We start from the raw sequence: 7,734 nt of genomic DNA, 5'->3' as shown, positions 1-7,734 counted from the left end.
GTAAGAAGAGGTTTTCTTCACCAAAGACACTCCGGATTATTTCACTTGCAGCACATCTTTTACTGATTGCTCGCCATTATTAAAAATTTTCCTACCTGAAAATAAAGCTAGAAGAAGTTTCTCCGCAAACGCAAATAAACCCCAGAGAGCTTATAAAATAAAACTGCCAATAGCTGCAAAAAAATATATAGGTTTACGAAAATTATGCACAAATGGAACTATACCGGCAAGTTATCACTCAGAGTTTCCTTCTATGGCTTATAAACCAAACGTAGAGGATAGGTTGATGGAGACAGACGAAGAAGATGAAAATATGGTCGAGTAGAATAAGTTGAATATATTTTTATACTAATTTGAAATATATTTTTTTTTAATTTTTCCATTATTTAAAACCATTAATTTATTTTATTCCACCATTTAAAGCGAATGGACTTTATTTTTTAACAAAAGGACTAATGTAGGGCGAATAGTCATTTCTTTAAAAAGCCTACCTGGAAAAAGGGCGAATATCGAAAAAAATTGGTTTTTTCGTTAACTGTTTGTAGTTTTATGTAATTTTTAGTGATTTTCATTACATTTAGTGATTTTCATTACATTTAATGAATACTTGAAGTCCTAAATGCATTACTTACTAGTTTGCTCTTACAAGAACGTACCAAACAGTTTTTCGTCATTTTCTCAAAACATCAAAATGGCGCGTTCGCCCTTTTGGAAAAACACCATCGATATATACAGTGAGACCCGTTTGAAAGCGGAACACCCTCGTAAAATTTGTATTTATTATCCGATTTCGATAATTTTTTTTTAATTGTAGGGCGTAAAAAACTGTACCTTAGGACAAAGAGTGATATTTTTCTTAAAAAAGCCAAGGCCTACTATTTCACTTTTTAGGTGCTAAAAATGAAGAGATCATATTAGGAAATTTTTTACAAAAAATCTGAGTACACCACTGCATTAAGCACCTTTTGAAATGGGCATATACCAAATTTCATCAAAAATGGTTACAAATTAACACCGTTACAGATAATTGAAAAATACAATATTTTATGAATTTATTTGATCAGATGGAGTAAACCATGACAAAAAAGGAAATAAAATACAGCCAATAATACAAAAACTATTTACATTTGTAACCATGGAAATAAAAAAATAGTTATCTAATATAAACCATGGAATAAAAAAGAAAGAATTGAGTTCTATGAAAGTGATTTAAAGCATTACTTCTGTCAGTTTTGTGCTTATAAAAATTTTATAAAAAGTGTGCAATTTAGTGGTGTAATTATGGAACGACTAAGTGTTAGACACAAATTTGAAATTGTACGCCTTGTTGGCGATAATATTCTTTCGAAAAGAAAAGCGGCTATAGAATTTAATAACAGGCATCCAGATATGCCTCCGGTCAGTGCTAGCACCGTTCACCGGGTAAATAAGGTATTCAACGATACAGGCAGTGTATCAAAACAAATTCTAAAAGTTCAAAATCCACGCCGGGAAATTAGAAATAATAATCAAATAGTGGAATATTTTCATAATAACCCTCATTCGAGTTTGAGAACGGCTGCCATAGATTTAAATATTCCAAGAGAATGTATTAGAAGGTGCCTTACAAAAAATAAAATTAAACCCTATAAACCAAAATTTCTACACACTCTTGAACCAAGAGACGAAGAGAGAAGACTAGAATTCTGTTTATGGGCTCAAGGTGAATACTTGGTAAACAGAAACTTTTTAAAGGAAATTTTGTTTAGCGATGAGGCCACGTTTACAACAAAAGGCGTGGTGTCATCGCAAAATTCAAGGTATTGGTGCACAGAAAATCCAGAGTGGATCATCAACGCAAGGCGACAGTATTCGCATAAAATAAATGTGTGGTGCGGAATACTTGACAACAGAATTATTGGTCCATTTTTCTTTGAGGGCAATTTAAATTCAACAAAATGTTTGTATTTCTTAAGAAATGAGTTTTCGAATGCGCTAAACAATTTACCACCTCTGGTATGTGCGAATATAAAATTTCAATTAGATGGGTAAAGCGTTGGTTAAATGAAAATTTTGAAAATCGATGGATAGGAAGAAATAGTCATCTTATTGAATATATTACATTTTTGGAGGTTCACACATTAAATTGAATAAAGAAAGATGGAAGGGAAATGCGTGATAAAGGATGAAAAAGTACTTCGATCGTGCCCGGCTCGATCGAAGTACTTTTTCATCCTTTATCACGCATTTCCCTTCCATCTTTCTTTATCTTATTGAATGGCCGCCAAGATCTCCTGATTTGACACCACTCGACTTTTTTCTTTGGGGAATCCTTAAACAGAAAGTTTACAGGTCAAGGACACAGTCGCTAGATGAACTGCGTGCTAGAATAGTTCAGGCATGTGCAGACATTACCCCAGAGCAACTGAGGAATGTAACAATGAACGCACGAAGAAGGTACAATAAATGTATCGAACTTAACGGTGGATTGGTGGAAGCAACAGACATTGAACTTTTTATTTTCTATTAATACCTTGAATGTTGTTTTTTTCTTCAATTTTTTGAATTTCTGTTAAATATTGTTAAATAGTTTTGTATTATTCTCTGTATTTTATTTCCTTTTTTGTCATGGTTTACTCCATCTGATCAAATAAATTCATAAAATATTGTATTTTTCAATTATCTATAACGGTGTTGATTTGTAACCATTTTTGATGAGATTTGGTATATGCCCATTTCAAAAGGCGCTTAATGCAGTGGTGTACTCAGATTTTTTGTAAAAAATTTCCTAATATGATTTCTTCATTTTTAGCACCTAAAAAGTGAAATAGTAGGCCTTGTTTTTTTTTAAGAAAAATATCACTCTTTGTCCTAAAATACAGTTTTTTACTCTCTACAATTAAAAGAAAATTATCGAAATCGGATAATAAATACAAATTTTACGAGGGTGTTCCGCTTTCAAACGGGTCACACTGTATACATACATATATTTTTTTAGAATTATATGTTTTTTTGTATTAAATTAGTTTTATAAAAGGAAAAATAAATACATACATTAGGTAGATATAACCTAGTGTATCTATTTATTTTGCATTTCTATTTTATTTTTTATTGCATTATTCATTGGTCTCACAATAACAGGCCAATAACATAAATCGTTTCTTCTGGCCTACTTTGCAACCATATGTACCATATGTATTTCATTGTATTACGCGATACCACTATGGTCTCACACTGACAAATGTAAAGTTGTTTAATATGAGACCGGGGTGGACTCGCGCAGTTTCTATGTTCCAAAACAGCGTGAGACCAACAGAGCCTCATACGGCACTCAATGTGTTAATAGAGTAGCTGAAACTATAAGATTGCAATTCCCGTTAGTAAATGAATTAATAAGATATGGAAATCAAATATTTGTTGAATCTCCTTTAAAAGTAGAATAGTTTAGAGACATATCAAATGCCCTATTACCCCCACAACCAGTTCTAACAAGATGGGGAACATGGTTAGGTGCTGCTGTAACAACAGAAATACCTTTGACACTTTCAAAATAATAATAAATGAATTTCCGAGATTCATGTGATCTTCATTGTTAAGAACTGTTAACCGCCTAAAGCATACCTTCGTGACGTTGAGGGGCAGATTGGCATAACGAAACGAAATGTTATGCGTTAAACGGTTACACAGGTTAACTTTATAGATTTTATTGGTTGATAATGATTCCATTCCAAATCCATTTGATTTGTTGGCTTTCTAAGAGGATCGTATCATTTATCTTATCAAACAATACAGATTATTTTATTTGATAAGTTACATCATACATGGTGACATCTTGTGAATAAAGAAAAGAATAAGGGGTTGAAGGAACAAAACCACAATAGGTTCAAGATCAACGTGCATTGCAGCCTTTCGAAGGAATGTATATGAGGAAACTGGTGAAACGTCAAAATTCCTAAGAACTATTTCAAACCAACGTTACTTTAAACAAACGTTCATCTCAATGAGAAGGAATTTCCAAGCAGATTTACGTGAGTCTTTACTAATAGCTGTTAACCGCTTAAAGCATACCTTCGTGACGTTGAGGGGCAGATTGGCATAACGAAACGAAATATTATGCGTTAAACGGTTACACAGGTTAACATAGGTTTTATTGGTTAATAATGATTTCATTCCTAACCCATTTGATTTGTTGGCTTTCTAAGAAAATTATGTAAAATTGTAATCTTTTTGGTTTCTTCCTTTCAGATAGTCCTTTTTTGAGCCTCATAAACCAGATTCCCACCTTAACAACAAGTATCAAGGGTAACTAATCTAATTATAGTTCTAACCTTACAAGTTTCTGAACAACTGCTAATAGCTCGCAAAATGAATTGATACCAACAAAATCTACCATCCATTAACCACTTAAAGCACAGCTTCGACGTTTAGGGGCAGTTTGCATAACATAACGAAAATGTTGTGCGTTAAGTGGTTTATGGATTGGTATCAAAAACATAATTGTGACAACAACAATTTATTTCGTTTCAACTTGTCTCAAATTCTTTTGGGGAAGTTTTTTTTGTGTTTATATTTTCCTTGTTTCTTTACTTATCCGTGCAAAGCTTCTCTCCTGAAAAAAATGATGATTTATTATTTCATAATATAGTAAGTGCCATTTTCTTTACATACCTTTTGTAAAGGTACAAAGTTAGTCCGACGGCGATGTATGAGAATTCATATTCTCTGTCATGGAGAGTAAACGCAAGGTAGAGGAGAGTTGCTACCTATCACCAAACGACGAGATGGTGGTGTACGAGGAGAAGATTAAAAGACAAAATAAACACCACGTTCAGTGCAATAAACGAACATTTTGTCTATAATTGTATAGCCATTCGGATTAAAACGGGCTCCTGCGACATTTCAACGGCTTATGAATACCGTACTAAGCGGTTTTCACGGAATTAAGTGTTTCATTTATTTGGACAATGTGGTTGTTTACGCAAATAACTTAAGGGGTAACACCACTGTACATTTTTTAAAAAATCAAAGAATATTTTCTTGGCTTAAAAAATCCTTTGAACCTTGTAGAATACGGGAAAATAACTTTAATACGTAAACAAGTTTTTTTTTCGAAATTTCGAGTTATTTACTGAACTCGTCGGGCGGCTTCGAAATGACTAAGTATTTTTATACAGAAACATGTTGTTAGTACGCGTCGAGTTGTGTCAGTATCGGTACATATATGAAAAAGACGATTTCCTCTTTGAAATCAATTCAGCGTTTGTTTTTCAGTGTAGTGATATTTTAGTTTTTATGTAATTTCGAAGTGTAAAATGAGTGGTAGAAAAGTTTATATGCGGCAGAAAGGTACGAAAGCATCGCATCAAACACGATTCCGAACCAACGCGGCGAAAAGACGACCGATGAACAGATACCAGGTCGAGGGTAATCCGAAAGTAATCAGTGCTTCTGCCAACAAGTTAAAAACGTATCATAAAGATTTCGACGTAAATTCTGAATTCGGCTATAGAATTATAAATTTATTTGCAGTTTTTCTACGATTTCACAACATGTCAAGTGTAAAAAGTGTAATTCCGACATTACTTTTCACGAAAGAAATCCTAGGGGCTTAGGCTTCAAAATAGTTATCACTTGCCCTAAATGCCCAGAAGTTGTAATTCCTAGTTGTAAAATGATAAAGAATGCATATGAAATTAGTCGTAGAATAGTTCTGGCAATGCGATTAATTAACGAATTACCACGTCTGATTTTCCAATCTTTCTACGACAAATTAGTAAATGTAATTTTGATCGCAACTTCATCAGTAAGAGACGCCAGCATGAAAGAAGCAGCACAAAAAGAGGAAAAGATGAATGACGAAAATGGACAATATCAAGGAATAACGGTTTCCGGTGATGGTTCTTGGAGAAGGCGCGGATTTTCTTCTCTTTTTGGAATTACGTCATTAATTGGTTGGTGTACTGGACAAATTGTTGATGTTGAGGTAAAATCTAAATATTGCAAAAGTTGCGAACACTGGAAGAGTAAATTGGAAACATCTCAATATGACGAATGGTATAAAGCACATGTTGATGTATGTGAAGCAAACCATGAAGGATCATCTGGCAAAATGGAAGATGACGCAGTGATCGAGATATTCAAACGCTCAGAACAGTTACACGGGTTCAAATACTTAAACTACATCGGGGATGGTGATAGTAAAACCTTCAAAGGTATCGTCGACGCTGATCCATACGAAAATTTAGTAGTGCAGAAGAAGGAATGCATTGCGCATGTACAGGATGGGCAAATTTGGGTGTTATTATAGGGTATCTCAGAAACTATAAGAGATACGAAAAAAGTAGGTGCCATTTCCCGGTCTCTTTTTTCGAGACTAGTCCACTCCCGTAAACACCAAACCTCTATCTTCTTTTGTTTTTAAGTTATAGCCAAAAAGTCAAATTTTCGTGATTTCAAAAAATGCGCATATTTCGTTTATTTTTGAAATTAGAGAAATGGGGTTGATGCGTTCTTAAGACACTTTTTAAGTAGAATATACTGCCGTTGAAACATTTTAAAAATATTTGATGATTTTTGAGCTACAACACAAACTTGTATTTTTTTAAATACAAACTATAGTTGATTATGGTCTTACTGAAAAGAGCATATTTTTAGCTTTCCAATGATGTATCGCATGTATGGTATATTTGCGGAAAATAAGCGACTGACGAAAATCCTCAGCACGAGAAATGCTCCGGATCTTGGTGTAAGCCCAAATATGGGCTGTGGACTGTTAACGTGTTAAAGCACTTTTATGATTAAAACAATTTTTTATAATAAAATACGAATTTATTAATACGTGTGTTTTTTCAGGTCATTACTACTCGCGAATTTCATTATAGCAAAATGCTTACTGGAATACAATGTAACCTATTACGACCATAACCCAGAAATCCATTTCAAGAAGTTAGGAGAAATGCGTCTTTTCAATAACAAGTAGAAGTTAATAACATATGTAAATATAGATAGCCTTTATGATAAGTTTAAGCATGTAGAAAATTACTATAAGACGATTATGATATGCGATGCTTTTAAAAAATCCACTAAATATAGTTTAAATCAAGGACAGTAGAAGCTAACAGGACTGCTACATGCATTGTATTTTTGTAGCCCGCTACGGGTTGGTTGCCCGCAGTCTACGTCACAGTATTTGCCACGCCTGGTAACTGTCTGTGTTTTTAGAGGTTATATGATAGACATTAATACGTCTAAAAACATAAAACTTCAAAATTAATAGGAATACGTCTAATATAGGATATAACCTTTAAAAATACACAGCAAACGCATAGACCATAACAGCTGGGCGTGGAAAATGGTGTGACGTAGTTTGCGGGCAGGTTGTCACAACAATGGATGTAGCAGTCCTGTTAGATTCTACTGTCCTTGGTTTAAATAAGATAAGATTAGAATTGCAAACATTACATGAATTATTAGGTCATAGCACCTTAAGTAGAAATTTAATTTGGGGGGATTGTTTAATATTGTGGGTAAAACCACTAAAATATTATTCGGAATCTTAAATAATGACGATGCACAAGATTACGAGAACAAAATCTCTGAATTTGCAAAAGACCAAGCTTCAGTACCCGACCTCCTAAAACAACAAACTAAAATAGTACAATCTACTCTAATTAATTTTAATAACACCATAGGCACATTAGATTTCAATGAAAATGTCCTATGAGACAATATCGAAAGAATCTTAAAAAGATGAAA

This window comes from Onthophagus taurus, chromosome 6 (genome assembly GCF_036711975.1).
Source record: "Onthophagus taurus isolate NC chromosome 6, IU_Otau_3.0, whole genome shotgun sequence".
NCBI lineage: Eukaryota > Metazoa > Arthropoda > Insecta > Coleoptera > Scarabaeidae > Onthophagus > Onthophagus taurus.
This window is presented reverse-complemented; position numbering follows the sequence as displayed.